This window comes from Thermobia domestica, chromosome 18 (genome assembly GCF_964235325.1).
Source record: "Thermobia domestica chromosome 18, izTheDome1.hap1.1, whole genome shotgun sequence".
Lineage (NCBI taxonomy): Eukaryota > Metazoa > Arthropoda > Insecta > Zygentoma > Lepismatidae > Thermobia > Thermobia domestica.
The window spans coordinates 71702989-71727915 of record NC_137471.1 but is presented as its reverse complement, the minus strand read 5'-3'; the positions used below and the strand labels follow the sequence as shown (position 1 = coordinate 71727915).

Genomic DNA, 24927 nt, shown 5'->3' with positions numbered 1-24927 from the left:
TTAACGGTTTTCAAGATATTTACTTTAAACGTACATAAATCCATGATATAATTTTGCGGATATTGAAATTTTGATGCCCTCTAGCTCCTATCCTTCTGGTCCATAGCACCTTAAATTTTACTCATTTTCATTTCTCATGATGCTCTATCAGATGTGCTACACGGCAATCAGATTTTTGCGACAACTTGTGGGACCCTCCCGTGTAAGGTAACTGCAAGTATATACGCCAGTGCAGCTAAATACGCCAAGTGTTTAGTACTGGGACGTTTCCGACGAAATTGGCTAAAATATGCCTCTAGTATATGCCACGGTCTTAGATAAGTCCGATTTGACGAATACACTGGGAGACAGCGCTGAGACCGCCACGCCGTGCAATGTTGTTTGCTTCGGGAAGGTTCCATGGAAGAACGTTATTATTTCAATAGAGGTAATTATCCGTTATTAGTATCGCACTAACTCAGAACATTGTCGGGTGTTACAATAATATACGCCTTATTTCGTGTACGTATAGGAACACTTTGGTTCGTAAGTGTAACTTCAGTATTTCTGATTCCATGGCTACTAATTCAATACCAAGCATGGTGCAGTGAAATATGCCAGGGCTTGTGGAGGACTGGCTGCAGAAGACAAAGATGTTTTCATTTGTCCCACATGTTTCATGTAATATCAGTGTAGTTTTTTTTAACTCTCAGTACAGTGACACTGTTTATTTATCTTCTTTAGGACTAAAACGTTTCAATTTGGAACTTCATTTCAACTTTGGAGATCATCGTTTTACATGTTATCTTTTTATCTTCATCTTGGACTTTGGTTATTCTGTTTTTTTACTTCAGCCACGTTGTGTAGTAATATTTGTATAGTTCGTATAGTACAGACAATGTAAGCAGTTGCAAGATTTATTACAGGTTTCTAGTAGTATCCTAGAGTTGGCGTAATTACCTGCACGTGTTGGTAAACACGCCACTTTGTAACACTTTTCTTTTACCTTGGATACAAAATAGAAGTGAGTCGCATCATTGCCTCATTTTTTGTACACGCGGAAAAGGCTACTCTGCAAGGCACAGGTTTTGTTCTTTGTGTTTCATGCTAATTAATGTCATACAAAATCCAACATCTTTAACATGGCGTATTTACCTGCACCTACCGTATGGGAGTTCCTTATTGATCCATTTTGTTGATGATTTTAATGTTGGGTCTGTTTGCAGGTACCTTTATATCCGTTCCGATTTCTTGATCCTAGTATACTGTAGTTTATCGTTTGCAAGTACTAAATTTGGCTGATATTTGTAATAAGCGATTAGCTCAATGTTATATGTCAAAATCTGGCGAATGATATTTTGTAACATTGTTGTGTCCTTTCACATGATCTGTAGTAATCATTATGCGACATAAACTTGTGATATGTTCAATTGATTCTAATGTGTCTCCACATCTTCTGCATTTTTCATTCAGTATTTCTTGGTTTAACTCTTTGGAGCGAAGTGATATCTTTGCATCACAATTTTGTAAGATGATTCTGCATGGTGGTGCAAATTTTGCATCGCTTCGGTAGACATTCTACAGGTTCTTTCACAGTGATTATTTTTTTAATTATGTAGTCGACGTAGTTTAGATGTTTATTCCTAGATGTCACGCCAAAATATTTTCAGTCATTCGTCGTACAATCACGCATTTGGCTTCTGTCCAGAAATTCATCCAGTTAATTTTAACGAAAATATTATATTTTCTGTGTAACGTAAGGGTATAAAATAACTATTTCTCCGTGCCGTAGAAAGGTAATATATATTTGTAATAGTCTCAGGTTTGTGTGACTCTGTCCTGAATAACAGTTTGATAACCAGGAAGATATTTGGAAGGTAAATTTATGTTTTCATTTAAAAACAATATTAAACAGGCCTTCTTTATATTGGAGGAGAGACACACAATTTCAATGCTGTGTTGAGCAACTGCTCTATTGGCTGAGTGCTTTGTTGAAGTTCACCGTCCCTTTTTGGTATCGGGATTAAAGAGATATGGACCTACACCTTAAGGTAGAATTCAAACCGTCGTTACTTTCGAGCTACTTCCCCACACCGGAATCGATACTTGGTATCTCAAAGACCAAAAGGGCAGGCAGTAGCCAGTAGACCATCGGAGATGGGCGATTAACTCCCGTGTGTTTAATTTAAAATCCATTACTGTGTACGTTTTTAAACCTATTTTTGTTTCATTGTCATATGTAATTATTGGTAAATGTAGATGAACAATAGCATTAATTTTGTGGAAACACAATTAAATAAGTTTCAATTCGTAACCTTTCTTTCGAAATATACGTCAGTTTTAGAGTTCACTTTTGGTGCGTGGGGCCCCTCTTGTTCGATCCCAGCTCGCGCCAAATGGACTTTGTAGTGGGCAAACTCCGTGTGCGTGGGTTTTCTCGGGGTTCTTTCGTTTCCTCCCCCTTTTTTCATTCATTGTACCATTGCATTCATTTCTTATTATCACCATCTCCCTTAACCTAGCCGGCATAATCATGGGACGTAAAACTGAAAGATTTCTTTAGAAAGATATATACTAGTATCCGTAACGTAATACGTTTCGATACGTGGCAGGCAAGGAAGGTTCTATATGAACAAAGAATATATACCATCCTGTACAAACCATGCCAACATATAAGGAATAGGACTGAAATAGAGTTATTTTTATATATACATGAATGCTGATATGTATCGGATTTTAATGTAATTGCTTTCTTCTTCCTTTCTCTAATTCCATTACCCCTGTCAGTCAGGCTACCTTTTTAACTCCCTGAGCATGTTGGTTGCATAACCTCCAGATGATTTATTGTTTCTTATTTGGGTTATTTCTGTTCAGAATTTTGAGTTTGGGAAAGGCAGACAATAAATATTCTCTGACAACAATACCATTATCAGCAACATAGGGATAAACCCCTCGTGAAAAGTAAAAACAAATTCGATTCTAGAAGGATAGATTCAATTTCCATTCAATAGAAAGTTTCTAATATTCATAAAATGCATTTCTTGCTTTTAATGTGTATTTCTCCGTTTTAATATCATTTCTGCACTAGAATCATCAAACTAAAATTTATTTAGTAGAGAACGAAAAAGAAAAAAATAATCATACAGGAAAATCAAATCTTTATTTCTCTTGGTTTTGTATGTGTGCTTCCGATTTCCCATTATACTTATTCAGAAATCTATTATACTTCTGAAGGTCAATTATGCTTTATGAACGAACATTATTAAATTAATGTATTGATTGAATTATGTATTTTGCGTTCTATATCAGCAGACCGCAACAATATACCTTCAACCTTCGTCTCTAGAATCCCACTACCGTTTCAAATTTCTTCGCCTGGTACCCTAAAAAAAATCAAGGTGATTCTGAAGGTTGGAACCGAAGTTCAGTATGGCATTTCCCAAGCATCAAATCCCATATAAGATTTAAAAAAACTACTGATAATACGTCGGATCCTGTCTTCCAGTCTTCAGTTTCTGCGTATATACTTGTGTGTATTTCAGCCACTGCTTTATGCCTCAAGACACATCACGGAGGTAAATGACTGCTGAAATAAACCTCCATGGCTTATGGTTGGCAAAGCGCATACGAATATTTGTTAAATTATGTAACATTGGTGGAAATAGAATCGGGAAACCAAAATTCTATTTGATTTGATTTAATTTTAGTTTAATGTCCTTTTCAGCAGCGCGGTTATATGAGACATGTACATACAGCTTAGCATGGGATCTGAACCACATGAACTCCCGCCGAAAATCTAACCCGGGTCTCCCAGGCCAAAGGCGCGTGCGCAAACCGCTTGGCCAAGAGGGACCCCAAAATTCGATTCGCAACGATGAGCTGGTGTGGTTTGGATTCCGTGTGAAACTCAGGTCTACATTCCATATAGTCTCAATACTGGAAGGGATGTCAAATTCCAAACTAATCAATCGAAATTCTGTAATATGATTTCTCCAATACAATACGCATGTTATTATACGCTTTCCAGAAAATTATATTTTCCTTCCAAGTTCAAAATTAAAGCGCATATCTGCAAATTATTCCGTGCGACCGATGTTCTAACCCATATACAATGTCTCACCTACGCCCTTATACAACACCAAGGTTATGAGTGACAGGACAAAATGAAATGAAATCTTTGAGTTTTACGTCCCACGGTTATGCCGGTTAGGCTAAAGGAGACGGTGAAGATGAGAAATGAATGAAATGGTGGAATGAATAAAGTGGGAGGAAACGGGAGAACCCCGAGAAAACCCACGCACCACAAAGTTCACTTGGCGGGGGCTGGGATCGAACCCGGAACCCCAAGCACCAGAGGTGAACGCTCTACCACTGAGCCACCGCGGCCCCAGTGACAGGACAAACTATTAACGTAGGCTCCGGACCACGATCGAAGTTAAAGTCGATGCAAGATAATTCCTCATAGTATAGTGTCCCTCCAAGAGAAATGATTACAGGACTTTGTCACTGGTTTCGTCTTGAGAGCATATACGAGGGAACTTCAAGTCAACCGGGACTTTTTTTTTTTTTTTTTTTTTACAAATTTAAAACCAAATCCCAGAGTGAAGATAGTGTATGAAGTAGGAATTAACAACTGTGTCGTGTTACTGGTAGGCGGCATCCATTTTGCGCGGCAGTTTGAAGACCGTTATTCAAGATGTCGGACAACAGTGTGAACATGTACACGAAAGAGCGTATGGAGATAAAATTTTTAGTGAAGGAAAAATAAAACCAGCTGAAATTTACAAAAGATAATACAATAATGAGACACCTAGTCACAGTAAGACATTTGAACTCTGCAAATGCTTCAAAAATGGCCATAAATTTGTCATTGACATTTCCAATCGTGGTGGATCCGAGCCCACAGGAGTCATTCCTGGCAACAATCAGTGCTTATCACTGACAATCTTCGCAATATCCTGTCGCATAAATAAAAAAGGTGTGTAATCTTTCGTTGGAAATAGTGAATAAAACAATTATGACCAATTGCTATTCCAACAAGTGAGTAAACACTGGATTTCAAAACGGATTTTCCACTTTTGACTGGCACAAAAGTCTTGAAATCTACACTAAACTAAAGATTCGCTATGAGAAGAAAAACGTGTTCCATGACGTGTGACGAAACATTTCTAGTAATGACAAAGTAAAGCAGTCTGTTTTAGAATGGTTCAAACATATTGAGAAATCTTTCTATGTCGCAGCCTTCTAGGAACTAGTTAAATACTTAAATGTATAACAGAAGGAGGGTGTTATACGAAAAACTAAATGCAGTTAAATTTGTTCTTTTTTTACGAGCCTTTAATGCTAGGATGTGAATATAGTTACATTTTCTTAAGCAAAACCTCTAATTGCTATTTAGAACAATAATGCATAAGAAGACTGTTATTAAACGTTAAAATAAATTATGAGAAAAATGGTTCATTATCTGGGTTATAAATACAATCTGTACTTTTAATAAAAACTAGCTAAAATGTCGATTGTTCGCTCGGAAAGAATATGATTCTGAAGAGCATTTGAAGCCCTTCTCTCCTTACAATATATCTGAGGGCTGAAATCTAACTTAAACGGCATCCGAAGTGTCACTATTCATCTCAGCTACCCCGAAAATTATGGTTTGGACACTAATATCGATTGTTTTTGATTATCTTTACACGTCAAGCCTTTCCCACCCATACTCATCCTCATACCCTAGAGGCTGAACTTGGACTTGAACTGTCGAAAACAAAATGAGTTATTGAGGCAAATGAACTTCAAATTTGAAATCAAAATTCTCAGCTTTCCTAGTCGTGTTTGAATGTCTTTATCTGTTGACTGTTTGTCTATCTGTCATACAGAATATGAACAATCTAGATACCAGCTTCTAATGCAGAATAAATATCCGTTATTTACCAAGACATCTTCAATTTGATATTGGTCGTGTTGCCTGCTGCATGACACCATATTTTGACAGCATCAAGTCTTGCTTACCCTCATACTATGTAATAAAGGCTTTTAGCCAAATGAGAACACTCAATTAAACCCGTGCCGTATAGTAATGCCAATAATGGTATACTGGTCAACCTCACCACGTAGACGACGTTCTTTTATTCAATAACCAGTAATGATGAGCGCAGCAAAGAGTTAATTTATCGATCAACGACCCATGTAACAAATTACGTGTGCTGTACTTCAAGACATGCTTTGAAATTATGATTCACCTTAGTACATACGAAATTGATGTCATCTATACTTGAAAATAAAGTACACTAATCTCTCGGTTTTAAGGACATCAATTAAACAGATTTTGGAAAAACTAGAAAAACCTAGAGTAGCCAATTCAGTTTGAAAATCCTGATTTTAAATTTAAAATGTTGAATTTAATATCCTATCGTTACATTTTGAGTTCTAAAATACTGATTTTAAACAAACATTGCTAAAATTGATGTATATTACAGCGTATAAGGTATATTACACTATCTATTAGTTAGTATGCTTGATTAAAAACACAATACTATATTTTTCCTCTTTCTTTCGTAATGTATTTGTTAGTAATAGCCAATACAGACTTAGTATAATAGATTACGGATGATCTGTATCATTAGACCATTATTGCCCCTTTTTACAAGCAGTCAGTTAAAACGAGGAATGAGTGTATTTCTACACAAAATGTAAAAAAATAATGAATTGATTTCTAGGCATATATGCAAGACTTCACTTACAAACTTTGTGTAGAAGTACCAATTCTACTTCTTCCTTACCTGGCTGGAGGGGAGCCACACTGGAAAGAAAAAAAGAGTACTAAAATTAGTATTATGACTTTAGTGAAGAAAAGTATTACAGAATTTTTGACAGAGTTAAGGAATAACATAATGAGCATAAAACAAACTTTCTCTCTCTCGAATTACAACCACGAAGGGCTCTTGCCGATAAAATGTTATTAGGACAAGTCTTCATTACTGTTATCTGTGACCTGCTGGATAGACAACAGATTTTAACCTAATCCAACTACTTTCTCGATTGCATCACGGCAGAATACCAAACATCACATCATTGGTAGGACCATTGCCAGCAGCCCACTGTAGAAAAATGTAATATGAAGTTTGGGACACTTCTGATTTGTTTCTTCAGAATTTGACACATCTTTTCATCATTTAGGATTTATGATATCTATCATAGTCACAAACTACCTGGGTGCTCCGGGAATCAAGCACCTATTCAAGATTTTTAATGGGTACGCATTGAATTCTTGCATTGGAATAAGTCTCGAAATTACACTTTCATGCCATGAAAAAAAATATAGCTTATCTAATCTGAACGAGCATTATATAACAAAATATAATCCATATTTACAAGTGAGTACAATTTCGTAGAATCATTTCGTTAAATAGCTTGGTTCTAGATGCCATACATGTGTCCCTTCCCACCTCGGAGTATGTTTAGTACAAGGGGTCCAGAAGCTCGTAAAAAACACAAAATTTACAGGAGAAATGAATGATGCAAGTACTTAGACGTAACATAACTTAACCAAATCTAACCTAACCTAACATAAACTAACGTAAGCTAACCTGAACTAACCTAAACTAACGTAATATTAGTAGAAATAAGCGAAATTCTATCATTTTTTGGAAAATTATGCGGGATCCCTACACTAATATAACATAACCTAAAGTAACCTAACTTAACCTAAACTAGCCTAACCTAACTTAAACTAACCAACTCTACCCTAAACTAACCGAATGTGAACAGAAACTACCAAAATTGTATCATTTTTTAGAGAAAAAAGCTGGACCCCTTCTGCTAAACATAGGCCCCCACCTCCTAGTGGCACTACTAAAGTCTTACCCCAATATTTCATCCTGATAGTAACTCATATGTGTGATAAAGTTGGTTGAAATTGTTCCAGACGTTTAATATTTATGCTGGAACACACACATGTAGATCCATTTTTACATGTATTTTTTTAATCATATACCGGAAAAATTCATTGTCTAATGTGACGACAAGAACTACGAAAAAACGACGACAAGAACTACGAGAAACACAGCAATCTGTACATTTTTTTGTCGCTTTTAACAACTGTGAGGCAGAAAGAATTCAGCAAGAAATTCCTTAGTAAATTAAGAAACTACTTATATGTCCCATCGTTTTCAAATATTACACTTGCGGCTTTCAGTATTGCACTTTCTGTGTTACATGAAGTAATAATGGGAGTAATCCTGAAAATAATTTTCATTTCAAGAATATAATACTCATACATACTTTAAATTGCCCTCTATTTTTCTTGAGCTGAACGAAACGAAACTCTTATGCTTCATTACTTATAACTCAAAGGCCGAAAAGTTTGACTTCTAGTATTTTTTTAACAAACAAAAAAAAAAAATGCACAAAGATAGATGAGACCAAGGGCGCTGATTTCTCCGTAAATTTGAGGAGGCCCACTCAGATGCAGAAGGTATATATACTGTATATGAGGATTTTAAGACAAATTGCATTCAAATTATGCCAAATATTGTATATTCATAAATACAATAAAGAGGCCCACATTAGCTTTGGGGAGGGGGGGCAGGATAGGCGCCCTTGAATGAGACATACCTCAACCAATAGATGTTACTGAATTTATGAAAATTATAAGCATGAATAAAACCTCAAGATTAGTTTTTTCTAGAAAATTGAGAAAGACGTATTTCTTTGTTAAGGTAAAAGAATGTAATGCTGTACGTGAACCTGCCACTTATTGAAGTGAAACTGAAATATACTCTCATGAAAGTTTTTATTACTACCTAACCGAGATGACAATACATAGAACCAGGAATAAAAGTGGATTTGAATAGGTAGGGGGACGGATGACATCGCGTCGTCCCCTGTGCCTATCTTTGCCCATTGTATGTTTACGAAGTGGCGGGACGCCATAGATATTTCTTTGGAAGTGGCGGAACGGCATCCTATCGCATTATCCTTAATTTTTACTTCTGCATAGAACGGTTAATGAGATATTGCTTTAAATAATCATTAACTCTTAAGTTTTAATTTCTTTCCTACCAAAATATTCTAAAAAGATTAGACATATTAGTCTACAGATCATTCAAACTGAAGAAATAAGCATGCTTAAGAATTTTTTACTTATTTATTTGCTGTATATGTAGCAACATTCAATGTTAACTAGCAGTGTTGTTTGTCTGTTCCTAAGGTGGCACACGCACTCCTTTATTCCCACACTATTTCTAAATTAAATTATTTTTAATGGTGATATGGACAACACTGGTCAGTGATGATGACATGAAAGTGTAGGGCCAGTGAGAAATTTCCTTCGTAGCTATGAATTCATCCCACCCCATCCTTACAAGGGCATATCTCCGATCAAACTCAACATGATTCGCCAGTACTTTCACTTTTGCTGCTTTTATATGCTGCGGATTGAAATTCCTCCTCCCCTGCGAGGGAAATCATCTGTAATCATCTTTGCGAGTAATAATCAGAATTTTTTAAAAAAATTGAAATTATACTTTAAAAAACCTACGACTATTTTGTGATCCGTCTTCAGACTTTCTTTAATAAAATCCAATGTCTGTGTCACTGACCATACAATATCTTATGTCTTACGCAAAGGGTGATTTCTGAGTTTTAACCCGCCTTTTATAATGTTATGTAAAAGTAAACGTTGACCACATTAAGTTATATACTTAAAACTCACACGTGTTCTGAAACTACATATATGAGTTTGTGTACTTCAATCCCTTGCTAAAATTCTGTGAAAGTCACTGTGTCAATTATTATATTTTTGTACATTTATTATACTACAATACAAATCAGATGTAACCAGTTTAATATTTAACTATTATCGAAACTACTATTTTCAAGCCATAGTTCCCTGCCCAAAAAAATGAAAGACGTTTTTAGATAAGAAAGGTCATCAGTAATGAGATAAGAGCTTTAAAGTAGCTCTTCTCAACCCGATAGTCAGCAATTAACACCGGAAAAGTTCTCTTATTTTTGAAAGTATATTTATTTTTGTAAGCTGGATATTCCCACCCAGTAATGTGTTCCATCGTTCTAAGCAAGTCATTTGAGGAAAATTTAGGAATATTCACGCAACTGCGGTCTTTTGATAATCTCTTCTTTTTTTGGCGAACGAATTACCCTCTTTAATATCATCCATAAATTGTAATCTTCTTTTCTCAAAGAAAAAGGGAGCTTCCTTCATGTTTCTCTCAATCTCCGCTGGTGATCTCATCTACTAGTAATGTGTAATAAATGAAATGTGCGTATTAAAATAATAATGATTTCTCATTATTACAAGTGTGATTCGGAAATTAATGTCTCGAAGCCCACTACTTGGCCAGTAGAATTGCAAACATTCTGAACTGTTTACCGTTAATGTACTGATATTTAAACTATACAATATCACTTGTTTCGCCTTCCTATCTCTTCTCGTTCCAAAGTAGTGGAGCAATCCATGGCATCCAGTGTTGACATCTGGTTGAAATAACGGACTGTCATTGAATTTCTGATTGCGGAAGATTGTGCGCCCAGGAACATTAATCGCTGGCAACGAGTCGTGGATACACCATTACGACCCTGAAACGAAGTGTCAGTCACAATAAACCGCTACACGTTCTCTCCTCCGCCAAAAAAATCAAAGTTATCCCATCTGCTGGCAAAGCGCTGTTGACATTCTGCCTCATCCTGCCTCTAGTCCGGATCTTGCGCCCTACGACTTTCAGCTCTTCCCCAAATTTAAGGATCACCTTGAAGGCCAACGTTACAGTTGTGGCGCGGAGGTAGAAGCAGCAATTCGGCAATAGTGTTGCAAGCTACCACCACAATTCTTCGCCGATGGCATGAAAAACCTTGTTTCGCATTGGCGCATGCCCGTAACGGGAACTGTTGAAAAATGATTCCTCCATTTATAGCTGACGTTGCAAGCTTTCCACTGATAGTACCTCTATCGGTGCTATCTGTGAAACACAAATAAAGATATCACCTTGGAGGCATTACTTTCTGAATCACCCTCGTATTAATTATTGTCTCTAGAATAACCATTAGTACTACGAAGGAAGACCAGAATGTTCTTACCCTTATCATGATAGACATGAAATAGTGAAAATTTTCACAATGATTGGTTGGTATGTCAGTAAAATATGTACTAATTTGTGTTTTATTATCTCCTGTTAATTGATGTCAAAGTCAGAAAAACTAGGCTACAGCAACATAGTGGACAAAATAGAATGCCGAGCTGTGATTAATTTCCTCTATCTTCAAGGAAAATTGACAAAAATGCGTCATGGTTACACAAATATACAGCATGTCCCAAGAAAAGGTCATCCCTCAATGGCTACAGACCCAATCGTGGAGGCGACAATTGAGCAGGTAACGATTAATGAGTGTGACTATTATGTATTTCGTTAGGGAGGTTAACATTGGTAGGAAGTCCATTCACATCACATCACTTGACCCTTCTGGATATGAGCAAAGCAGCAGTAAAGTACGATCCCTGATTGTTGACTCCTTTTGAAACATAGTAACACGTGCAATGTGTACAAAGCATTTTGGACCTATACTCCAAGGACAAGGATGTAGAAAGATTAGTGCCCACGGGCAGGGGTAAAAATGGATCTGAAAAGGTAGGGGAACGCATGACGTCACGCCGTCCCCCGTACCTATCTTTGCCTATTGTATTTTTTTTTTTTTTTAGAAAGTAGAGAGACGCCATAGATATTTTCTGGAAGTAGGGGGACTATGTCCCCCCGTGTTCACCCTCACTTTTACCCCTGAATACGGGTGAATGCTGATGTATCTATTTGAAAGAAAAGAAATGAATGAAACAATGCAACACATCCTTCAATATTGTAAAGCTTTCTGTCTTTTAGAGTAGAGCTAAAAGATGGTACACGGGAGTTTGGACTTTCCTATCACCTTCTTATTATAAAATTTTCCTCTTGAATACAAAATATTACAAATCTCTCTAATTTTGGAGGATTGTTGGTAAAGTTAAAGGAGCCCAATGACCATGCGTCTTAGGACGTGTTAGATAGGTACTTCCCAATGACCGAGCGTTTTAGAGAATTTGGTAATTAGGTGCCTCTCAACAATCGAGCGTCTTAGAGATGAAGTAAAAGAGTTCGATGAACAGGCATCTTAGAGCGTATAGGAATGGTACCTCTCAATGGTCAAGCGTCTTAGAGAGAAGGTGGTGGTGCTGTCGATCACAAAAGTAAAAAGTAGAGAGACGCCATAGATGTTGAAAAGAGTGGTTCTTTGATCAACTGGATGAGATTAATGTCTTCTGTGATGTGCTGTCCTCTTTTATCCTAAAATGTCGGCTACCTTCGTTGATCTTCGTCATTTGCCGACAGTGTACAACGTTTTCTTTGTGAATGTTGTCGATGGAATGTTCACATATCGCACGTGATGTAGAAACACATGGTTACAACTAGCAAGGTGTGAAAATACGTAGAACCTTACAATATACAAAAGTAGAGCATTTATCTAGTAAGGTCCATGTTTTGAGATGATAAAAGGTGTGATCTTGAGTGGTTACTTACAAAAAAAGAGACTACAATTACAGGAACCTGCTGCAAAAGCTACGGGATGCTATCCAAGCAAAGATACTAGATTTGCTCTGCAAAAGCTCTCCAATGGTGCTAACGGGCAATGCACCGACACATCGACCTATATATATATATACACACACACACTAAGAAAAATTCGTTATATGGACAGCGGTATATTGTTCAATATACGGAACCCTTATATTTACTGTGGTAATATGTAACGAGCATACATTATTCATACGTACAGCCTTTTTCCCACTTAGTTGTTACATTATGCCGCTACAAGATGTCTGACATCTAACAGTCTTCCGTGTATTACATACATATACGATTATTACATACCTCAGCTATATGTTATATACGTTCATCTGTATGTGAGATCCTTACCGCCTATATATAGTCGAGACGTTCTATTGGTCCCCAACCGGCTTCCTTTGTACTCAGGCAGAAAATTTACCCTGACCGCCTTCATAAATAACACTACAAATAAGCCATAAGCGGCACGTGTGTTGGGTCGAGGTTTTGCTATCGCTAAACTTATATTAACGATGGATACGTTAGGCCTATGTAATAATAATAATAATAATAATAATAATAATAATAATAATAATAATAATAACATAAGAATCATTAAAGGAATCCTATGTAGTAGTATGAACAGGAGCGGTTCAAGGATGGACTCCTAGGGGGTGACAACGAAAACTGTATGTTTTTTTTTTTTTTTTTATCGGGCTTTTGCAGCAATGGTGCCTGTACATTGGGGGGCGGGGAACTTAACATATTTGGTTCGTACAAATGTTATCGTTAAGGAAGTTATACGATATTAACAATATGCTATATCTATTAAGAGTAAAATAAGCACATATCATGAAACTAATGATTGATTTCTTTTTTCATTACTTCATATGCAAATTGAATTGAAATGAAATATTTCAGTTTAACGTTCCACAATTATGTCCTCTAAGTTAAGGGAGACGGAAGATTAAGGCATGTAAATGATAATGGAAGAATTGGTGGAATGAGAATGTGGGGAAAACAAGAGTACTCCGAAAAAACCAGTAACACGATGTTGTCTATCACAAACTTGCTTGGCCACGGATCGAACCAGGGACGCCACACACCAAAGGCAAGCGCTCTACCACTTTTTTTTTTAAATCAACCGATCATGCCTCAGTTTCCTGAGCAAAATCTGCAGGAGGAATTATTTTATTTGTATCCCACGACCTCCACATGTTTTCTAAAGTAGCAGCCAGCTATCAATAAAATAACGAAAACACACAAACACACACACACACACAGTAAAACGTGAACAAAAGTAACGGAAACAAAAACAATGAATAATTAGAACACCGAAACCAAAAGTAACGAAAAAACTAGATATAATAGGACTTGAAAATCAAATAGCACACACGCACTGTCTTTCTGCCAAAACTACACTGAAGAATCAGTAAGCAAGAGGGTGAAAATTGCAACATCGCTTTCTTTTTCAGCAGGTCAACTGGAAGGCCACCCTCAACTGGAAGTACTTGTTGAATTATTTCTTCCATGTAACAAAGAAACATGTGGTTTTCTTCAATGGTGTTCCGCTTCCTTTGATGCCGCGTGGGGACAATTTGAGCGGCCGTCGTATACAGTTCTTTCTTTCATACGGAAAGTACGTGTAGATGGAACACCTATACGGAAAGTATCATAAAACATACGTTTTCAGTTATAAGTTTGCTGCAGGATGTTACATATAGTGATACTTTGCTGCAGGATGTTACATATAGTCATACTTTGCTGCAGGATGTTACATATAGTCATACTTTGCTGCAGGATGTTACATATATAGTCATACTTTAAGTCCAAAAACTACAGGATTTACGCATGTAATCTACGTTTCTGGATACGCCACATTTACGTACGTTTTTTTTCTAAGTGCCCTTTTGTGTACCAATGTGGAACCTTTATAAAACCCAATCCTGCTTCGTCCGATTACTTCTTTTTCCCAGATACGAAGAAACACTTGCGGGGTAGGCATTTTATGGATGATGATGAGGTCATTAATACGGTGAAACCTGATTTGCCTCGAACTTCACAGACTTCTATGCAAATGATATTAACAAACCAGTCCATAGATCCAAAATAAATAAAGCAATAGAAATTAAATGTGTAGAGAGTGACGCGTCCGTAAATCAAATTGCTGAACCCAGCTCGTCTCTATCATGATGAAAGTAACAACATTCTGGCCCTTTCTTGTATATTAACACTAATCATATCACATTTAATATAGATAGACAGGTAACGTGTTCTATCAGCATTTCACGGTAAGTTTCAGAAAAATCTTACAACGTAGTAAGTACCATGTAACGTATACTTATCTCATGTCTGCTTCGCTTCTTCAACTGAAATGAAATGATTATGTTGGGTGTCTGAACACTTTGAACATTGGGTTTAGGTAAACATGAGCTTTTGTGTACACTTCTCGAGAGATTTGTCGCCATCAATCTTATTTGACAAGTACATTACGAGGCTTCAAGTTATCGAACAGAGCAAAGAAACGGATTCTCTCTTCTCTTCTCTTCTCTTGTACGTAGGTACAATATGAAGTTCAACACAACATTTTTTTTCTTATTCTCTTTCGCACTCTTTCTATGAACTTTTTCTTCCACTTTCTTTTGTTCTTTAAATTTATTTCGTGGTTTTTAGATATCGTTTTGCTTTTTTTTTTTTTTTTTTTACAAAAGAAAAAGAACTTTCGAATTGTGCTCGGATTAGTATATACAAGGAGTTTTATAGAACGACTACATTCGATCGTCCGTCCAGCTGTCTGTTTACCGTCAACCTTATCTGAGCTTTAAACGGCAATATATAACCAGAAATTGACTTTCATATGGATTCAATAACCCAGAAGTAGATTTAATCTTTATCATAATTCCTCTATTGAAATCGGAATTTGTTTTCCTTTTTTTATTACTTTCAATTTGAATATTGGGATTTTATGATTTGTATAGCTAGAGGGGGACAAGGGACTGACAGGCCTCTCTAGAACACTGTTGCCCCTCTAGGCTACCACAGGCAGAAACTGAAATCTACCAAAGGCTCTTTTAATTTTCTGAAGCAAGAAGCCATGGCATTCGGCAAAATATCCTAGTTACGCCAATGATTTCCAAAGAGCAAAAATGGACGTATGTAACTATTTACGAGATATCTATATTCATCCAACTGTTTCCTGATCCAACCAATGTTTTATAATTTATTTACATATTAATCTATACTTAAGGAAATAGATTTTGAGGGAGAAGCTTGAGCTGAACGCCATAATGCGTCGTTGCGAAATTTGTACCTTTACTATGAACTCAAAGTATGAAAGTTCCTTGTTTGTCGTGTTGTAGTTCGAGAGGTGGAACTTAGCTTTGAATTGTGGTAAAGGTGGAAAACTCATTTCTGTCAGACGAATGGAAATGGAATGTACCAGCAAGGCAACCGCTCTCGTAACACATTCCTGTTGTCTACACCTGCTTGAAGGAACATTCCCCTTCTCCCTGCTGAAATGACAACTAAGAAACACGGATTTCTAGACATTAAACCCTCGGGGCGTCCTCGTGTTAGTCGTTCCGCGGAAAACATCTTCGAAGATGGCGCCGGAAACGAATTAACAAACGCAATATGTTAAGAGAGATTTTGTGATCCGAACTGGATCGTATGGATGCTGAGGATGTATGATTTCAATAACACGGTGCAACGTGTTACAAATCGATTGCAACAATGGACTTGTTACAAGAGAGGTTCATTGGCCGGGTGATTTCTCGCAACGGTGACGTGAATTGGCCACACAGATTCTGTCAATGTTACTGCCAATGGTGTCACTGGTGTTTTTTGTTGAAGTCCTTGACTTTTCTTCAGAACTTGTGTGATTTGTTCGTCTACACTCGTTGCAAAAATCGAGGAAAGTTTCTTCGTATGATGGCTGTTTTTATCTCTCTGTTAATTCAGTTTAATTTCTGTTCTTGTGTTGGTGTCTCAATATTTGTTGAATATTCTTCTCAGCCATCGTTTTTCGCCTTTTTATTATTTACTGTATTATGTGTTAAGGTAGTATTTTCTCTTAAATATTTATTGCTTTCGTAGGTATGTATTTGTTGTCAGCTTCTCAAATAACAGCCGCTAGATTGTAATTTCCTTGTTCGATGCTTTCTAAGTCATTTTCTATAGTGTAAAATTCTCTCAGTCTATAGGGTAGAGCAAAAATACTGTACACAGGAGATTGGACTTTCCTGTCACCTTTTATTACAAAAAGTATCCTCTTGAATACAATACGTTACAATAAATAAAGTTCCACTAATTGTGTGGGTAAAGAAATCAAAGGAACCCAATGACCAGGCGTCTTATGGCGTGTTGGTTAGGTTATACTCTTAATGAGCAGGCGTCTTAGAGAGAAAAAAGGAGCTCAATGACCAGGCGTCTTAGAGAGAAAAAAGGAGCTCAATGACCAGGCGTCTTAGAGAGAAAAAAGGAGCTCAATGACCAGGCGTCTTAGAGAGAAAAAAGGAGCTCAATGACCAGGCGTCTTAGAGCATGTAGGAAAGGAACCTCTCAATTGACCAGACGTCTTAGAGAAGGGTAGGTTGCTCCCAATGGCCAGGCGCCTTAGTGAGTTGGTAGTTTGATCAACCGAGCGAGATTGATACTTCCTGAGGTGTGCTCTAATCTTTTATCCTAACATGTCGGCTACCTTCGTTGATCTCTGTCTTGCCGACTGTTGGCGATGGTTTGCGACGTCCTCTTCGTTCCTGTTGTATGTAGAGTGTTTGTTTACTTTAAGCACGTGCAGTAGAAACATATGGTTACACTGTGGTGTAGAGACATGTGGGAACCTTACAATAGTCACGATTGGTGGTTTTTCTTCGATGTGATTTCTGTAGTTGTTACAGTTGGTTTTTTAAACATTTTATGGTTTTGTTGATTGGGTGTCAGTAGTTATAGTAGTGGGTAGTTGGACATTCCTAGGTGATTCGAAGTTATCTCTGTCTCAATGTTGATATTTTGAAGGTAGCCTATTGACAAAGATTTTATCCGGTTTTGTTGTGCTATCCATGTGGGTCGGCCACTCTGACTTGTAAGAGGGAGCTGTCTATCAGCTATGCAAACAACTTTGTTCCATTCTGATTTACTTGGTTGCTTATGTCGCCGGCCAGCAGGAGCTTTGGCAGTGTTTCGAGGTAGGTTAGGAGTGAAAAGGAATTTTTCTATTTTTTTTTCTTCGGGGTGTTATAGAACGTTGCAATGGTGATAGGGGTGGAGTTAACAGTTATTGTCATGGACGTGACAATGTTACTTTTTAGGTTTTGAGGAATGGATATAAATGAGTATGGAATATGTTGCTTGATTGTTATTGTGATTTCTCCTGATTATGTATTATGTCGTTTCGTATTGTGGTGTAGCCAGGTAGATATAGCTTTTGTTTTTATTCAGTTTTGTTTCCTTTAGGGTTATGTGAATATTTTGTTCTTTGGAATATTCTTGTATTTGTCATTTTACTATTGCCTTTGATGTTTACGAATGCAACGCAGATGTTATCTTCTTTTATTCTGTTATCCATAGTGTAAGATGCAAGTAATTGCGATATGAATTTTTCATTCTTTCCTTTTTCTTTTCGTGTTGCAGTACAGTACTGCCAGAAAAGAAAGATGGAATTAGCTTGAAATTTTCCTTCCAGAGAAGCGGCAGAATCTCGTCGAGTTGTTATTCTTAGCGTTCTCCCCCCTCTTTCCTTCTAAATGAAGCAACAAACTAAATGTCATATGTATTAACTAAATACTCTCATCCAAAATATAGGAACGCTGCACATAGAATTGAAAAACTCATAACGAGACGCATAATGCTTTCCAAAACCAATAAGAAATAGCAAGTTTAAATTAATATGCAAATAAGCCAAAGTCCGAGACTCTAAAGGACGCTCCGAGGGAATCAGTCGCAATAACATCTCTACTATGTTAAGACACGTCGGGTCTTCGCATGTTCTATAATATTGTTAGTGTTGGTGTGTAAAAATCTAACTCTTTACCGGTATTACTTTATAGTTCTTAACTTTGCAATTAGTATTTCTCGGCTGTCTGCTTTTTTTCGGCTGAAGCATAAAAACCCCTAGGACTTAAGGTCGTTGATTAAGTACTCGCCGGAGTACAATTAAGCAATCTATATCGTATATTACGAACTAAATTAAAATTTTTTTGCTATTATTAGATCCAACCTCTTCAAAATTAGAGTGAAGTTTCTGATGATGTGATGTGATGGTGGGAAGTGATGTGTAGCGTTTCTAGATACAAGAAAGTGGCCTTGTATTCTTATTCTAAATAAGCTATATTCACATTTACTCATCAAAATTGTGAGTGTTTATTATTCATAACTTGCCACAATTTTAGCAGAAGAAGTTGCGTCTATCAAGGCGTTGAATTTGTCAGGATTCGCGATCTTCACTGACCGTTCGATCACATTACAATAGTATTAGCCTGGTCCATTTGAAGTGTCAGAATTTGCTTTATCCTTGGTCGGTGTTACCGCTGGTTTGGCACTTTGTCACATAATGTCGTCAGAGAGTGGTTCCTTAAATATGATAACTAGGCCCTGGTTGGTGCAGAGGATGTTAAGCCTAAAACGGAAGATGGTCTAAGTCGCTTTTTCAATTGTGGTGGCCAGTTGTTTTTCTTCATGTGGCGGGCAAGTGAACTTAAATAGGAGCGTGACCCGCTGTAGTATTTTCGTCGTAGCTTCATTCAATGTTCGTTAAATTTTCGTTGTGAGAAGTACTGGGGAGCTGGTTTCTTGATCTAGTTGATTGGTCTTCATTTCTTCAGTTATCTGGGTTTGGTATTTTCTGTGATGATGCTGTTATTGTGGAATCATTTCTTGGTATCCACTGTTGCAATCCCATGATGCTGAATCCGAAGAGTTGGAGTGTAAATTTACTGGTAAATTTTTATTTTTCTTCTTCCGCCATGAACACTAATTTGTATCCATTCTTTTTGTGTGTGTATGTGTGTATGTAGATGTCAAGGTCTAGCTTCAGTAGTTTTGATGAGATTAGTTTATAGATTGCTGTGGCTGTAAGATTGCTCCTCATGTTGTACATTGTCATTTATGGGGAGTTGAGGATTTAGTTCATGTAGTTAGTTTACTTTGCTCCATCTTGTAGTGATTGCTAATTGTTTAATTTGTTGGGCGTATGAAGTGCTTGATTGTTGATTTTCTACATGGTCCGCCGTTTGATTCTATGCTCTGGTTGACTTTTGGGTAGCCGTATCCTCTTCTGGCTTGTTATTTGTCATTTGGAAGTCTCTTCTACTTTGTTGGGAATCTCTTATTTGTTTGGGATTGTTGTACTGGTGTTGTTGCTTAGCAGCCTGCCTTTGAGTTCTTTGTCGGGATGTGTGATGGGTTTCTTCTTTGGACTCTTCGTCTTCAGTTGACATGTGGTCTGCTGTATTTTTTCGTCCTCTTCTGTGACCACGCTGGCGTTACTGTTAGGGATGCGCATGAGACGAGTAGAGACAGGATTTTCCTGACAAAATTCGAGTCCAGACACGGCTCTTCCAATAGATAAATATACATTTTTCGAGTCGAGACATCACTTTTACAGCACATTTTTGAGAAGAGACAGTCACAAATCTTGTCTCGTGCGCATCCCTAGTTACTGTTGGGACATTCAGGAGAGCATGGGGGAGGGGTGGGGACTAGTTGTGGGGTAAGGCTATGTCTGCATATGATTTTGGACTTTGGTGTGGACTAAATGTTCATGTTTAGATTTTGGAATTCCACTTGCGTCTTTGCTGCTTCTTCTCTTTCCTCAGATATTAATTGGGTATGCGTGCCCCTGAAGCGTGCTTAGTGAGCAGATTTTCGTTCTTTCATTTGTGCAGAGAAGTCAGGAAGGGGGGCACGGTTGCTCAGTGGTAGAGCGTTCACCTCTGGTGTTTGGGGTCCCGGGTTCGATCCCAGCCTCCGCCAAGTGAACTTTGTGGTGGACAAACACCGTGCTCGTGGGTTTTCTTGAGGTTCTCCCGTTTCCTCCCACTTTCTTCATTCCACCATTTCACTCATCTCTCATCATCACCGTCTCCTTTAGCCTAACCGGCATAACCGTGGGACGTAAAACTCAAAGAAGTCAGGAAGATGTTTATGTTGTAATGTGCTGATTTTAAGTTTTGAGGGGGCATTTTTTGTGTGTTTTTGAGCTGGGATCTAGTTCTGTACCTTGTAATAAAGTGTGGGTGGTATAGTTTGTGGAAATTGTGATGTGTGATCCGGTCCTTTCCAGGACCTTGCCGTGTTTTGTAGTATTTGGTTGGTGTGCAAAGTGGGGGGAAGGGTTCGTTACGGTCCTTTTAGGACTCCAGTTTCTTGTTAGTTTATATTGTGCAAGCTGTAAGTCGGGGGTTATGTGAAAAGGGGGACCGTAGACCGCTTTTGTCAATTCCTATCCCTGCCCCTTGCGGGGAAACGGAGTGTGTGTGGGTGTACGATGCTGACCCCTTCCTACATTCAAGGTTCTCAACTACAGATCGCTAGGGGTCTGATCTCTCAAAACCGTCGGCAAAGCCTGTGTGTGCCAATGCTAATCGTAGTTCTGGGAAGGTTAAGGAGACTCGACACAACAGACGGTGGATGGTTGTTATACAAGCATCGATTACCTTTCAATTTTTTAAGGTTCTAAAGAGGGTCAGTTTCTTGTTCACTTAGACGTCTTGACTTGTTTCCATGCCTAAGAGTGCTTCCGACATTTAACGCTAGACTCCCGAAGTATTATTTACCTCCGTTTCATGTGGAATAAGCTTTTATATCTCTTCGAAATGGAGCCCACAGTAAGGTAAATATTCGGTATGACACACAACATGTGCTGAAATGATTCATAAATGATAGAAATTCACTATGTAAAAATAAGATTGACTGAAGTCGACTCCGATAATGTGGATTATTAGTCAATTGTGGAAATAATGTGTTATAATATACATAATTATTTGCTGCTCTTATTAGTTATAATTTTGTGTCAATATTGTTTCTTGATAGCAAACAGTTTTATCTTCAATCTTACTCAAAAAAGTTTCAAACGCCTACGCCACCACCTAGTTCCTACGCTGTTATTCACACGTTTTATACTTTTCTTCAGTGGTGCCCACCCCCCCTTGTGTCCATGACGCACCCCCCAATTGTCTACCCGTAGGTGTTCTTCCATGAAAAAATCTTCTTTTTGATTATTTTTTACACTCCCTCAAACATATTTATACAGATTTTTAATCCCCCCCAAATATTTCAATGACGCACTTTGCGTTATAGCCCCCCCCCCTTGTGGGCACCCCTGCTTTTCTTCATTCCGCATGGCCCAAAAGTACGTATACAAAATATCATTAATGAGCCTAGTTTTATTATTAGTGGCGTTTGGTTTACCAAAACCCCTTTATATATTTACTCTTTCCATTCGTCCAAGAGAAAAAAATGCAAAATGAGTGTCAGTTCGTCTAGGAGACAAAGGTCTCAAGAACTACTTGGTGCATCACTACGAGTTTTGGCCAGGCTGTATAGAGAGCCTAGGAATTGAGTTGATTGTTTGGGGTAATATTCAAAGCAGACTTGGTATAAGTCAACCATTTCCAGCCCTTTTAAGTTTGTCGGTCGTTTTCGACCGATATTGTAATGTCTTAAAGATTCGATTAAAAGAGAATTAAGAATGCTATTTAGTTCCGGCTTTTTTAATTTTCCAAGAGAGGAGGCATTCAAGAAAGCCGTGGAAGAGTCTATACGCTTCCGATCGTCAGAACATAGGGGGAATTGACGTCATCAATTTACAAATTCCCTTTTTTCTTTACTGAGGTCTAACTTCAACATTTTTTGGTGAGCTTCTCTTTAATTCTAGAATCCTAACATTTTCCATAAACAATCAGTGGACCCATTAGTTTTTATGAGAATTTTTCCAGATCTCTTCGTCAACATAGAAGGGGGATTCAGAGGGACAAAATGGTAAAAAAGGGATTTTTTGACCAAAAATCCCACTTTCGCGATTCTTCCTCCGCTCGGCTACATGATAGGGACATTTGAGTGGTACTTTCTGAAAGCCTACTCGATTCTCAAGAGAACGACGTATGAATCATCATCCTACGATTATTAGGGACGCGTCAAGAATTTTTTGAAGTTTGTATAGTATCCTTGGGAAATTTCGGAAATATTCGCAGAAGAGGAAAATATTTTTCCGCCCTTAGTATTGAAGATAGGAGATTGACATTTGGCACAAGTAATTAGTACCATAAGTAATATTTTTTAAAGTGATTTCCAGATCTCTATGTTAACCCAGGGCCGCGCCAGAGGGCCCCAAAACGGAGAAAAAGGGATTTATCTTGTAATCTCCTTAGGAACGTCCTAGGGACATGCAGGTGATACCATCTGAAAGGCTACTCCATTCTAAACAAAACGACGTATGAACCATAATTTTACGATCATTAGGGACGTGTCAGAATTTTTTAAAAATTTGTAGGGTGCATTTTAGGGATTTTTTGGGCGTTTTTTTGATGCTCTCTCAACATGGGTAAAAAAAATTTCCCGCCCTTGCTATCCAAGACAGGAAATTCAAATTTGTCACAAGTAATTAGTACACTACGTAGTATTTTTCCAAATTTTTGGAGGTTTGTGCGCAGACTCGATAGAGGCTCAGGGGGCACCAAACTTTGAAGGCATTTTTTTGGGAAAAAATCCTGATATTCCCTCAGATAATTCCCTTCTGGTACATCATAGGGACATGTAAGTGGTACCGTTCGAAAGGCTGTTCCATTCTGAGAAAAACGAGGGTAAATAGGTAAATAGGGTAAATAGGGATGACACTGTCGCTGCTTATCTGAGACTCAAGAAAAACGCCGAAAAAGGCAAGAATTTAAAAGGGTTATACCGATGATATAGCAAAAACTATAATACATAGCGAGAAACAGTTTCCAGCGATAGATTAAGTGTCCCAAGAATACATTTTATCTTCAACTCTCTTCTAAAACCGGAAATGATAGAAATTCACTACAACTTCCGGTTTCAATATTGATTTACAAAGAGCAAAAACAATAAGGAATCTTTTTAAAAAGAAAAATCGATCTAGCGTTCTAAGAATTAGGTACCTCTCTCTTCAAACCAGAAATGGTAGAAATCAACCACTTTAAGCTTTAAAGTTGCTCGCTATAGAATCTAAACGGTAATAGATAGCGAGAAGCGATTTTCTGCAATCAATTCAGCGTCCCAAGAATATATTCTATATCCACTCTAATTTCTCTACTAAAACCGGAAGTGGTAGAAATGTACTACCACTTCCGGTTTCAATATTGATTGCGAAAGTATCACGTCACACAAACCAAACTCCTTCACCTGGTATACACATGATATTGCTGCTTGTTTTCGTTGCAGATATTGTAAATGATTGCCAGGAAACTAAAGGAAGAAAAAAGACTGAAGCAGTGTTGGAAAACTGAAAATGCCAAGAGGGAATGCACAGCATAGACAGAAGCATTTAATACTACCCTATCACAAAAAAAAAAAAAAAGTAAATTGTACTCTTATCAGCCAATCAACTTTCTTAACTTTGCTGTCTTCTTCCCCCCCCCCCAAAACATCGTTCACATTAATTAGTTAGTTTTTTCTTCTCTCTATAATTTTCTCTTAATTTTCCTGAAATAATTAACTCAAAAAAAGAAACTTAGGTGGACATAAATCTCTTCTTCTCTTCATCAGAGACTTCTATTTTTTTTTTTAACACGTCGATCGAGTGGTTCACAGAATCCCACTAGACGATAAACGTTTTTAACGTTTCGGCTGGCGTCAAGCGTAAATCATTACTCAAGGGGATAAGGCTTCGTCGAGTAAATGCAAACTCTGTGAGCAAATATAGCATTGCCTCGTTCTATGGGTTTAAACAAGGTTGCCAACTTCAATATTATTTCACTATTGCATAAGATTCGCCATACATATGTATAGCGTAATTTTAGAAAATTTAAAAAATAATTTCACATTAGAAATCTCAAATATCCGAATGATACAATCTTTGACTAATGCTTACTCTCTTTCATCAGTAAGGTTATATGAAACGAGGTCCCAGAGCTCCTATCGTGAATAGAATCTGGATCTCCCACGCCGAAGACGCATAAGCTAGCCATATAACCACTAGGAAGCTTGATTGCTTATAAAACATCGAAAGAAATCAAACGCCAAGCAGTAAAAAGAAAAATTAAAAAAATGTTCATTATATTGCTGTCAACGCCGAATAAACACATTCTTCTAGGAACAAATAAAGCACATAGCGTTTTTTTTTTTCAACCAAGGAAAACGTGCAACTATATGAAAACGTCTGATTATACGTTAAAATCAATACACTTAA

The 24927-nt window shown here is 37.5% G+C and overlaps 1 protein-coding gene across 1 annotated transcript in view; it reads right to left on the bottom strand.

The window, feature by feature from the left end:
• Nucleotides 1–24927, bottom strand: part of LOC145675126 (adenylate cyclase type 2-like) — a 1402841-nt gene that overhangs the window by 1026695 nt on the left and 351219 nt on the right. The window contains exon 2 of the mRNA XM_081745496.1: nucleotides 6756–6775. The gene's annotated coding sequence lies outside the window, so the exon portion shown is untranslated. The remainder of the gene's footprint in view (nucleotides 1–6755; nucleotides 6776–24927) is intronic.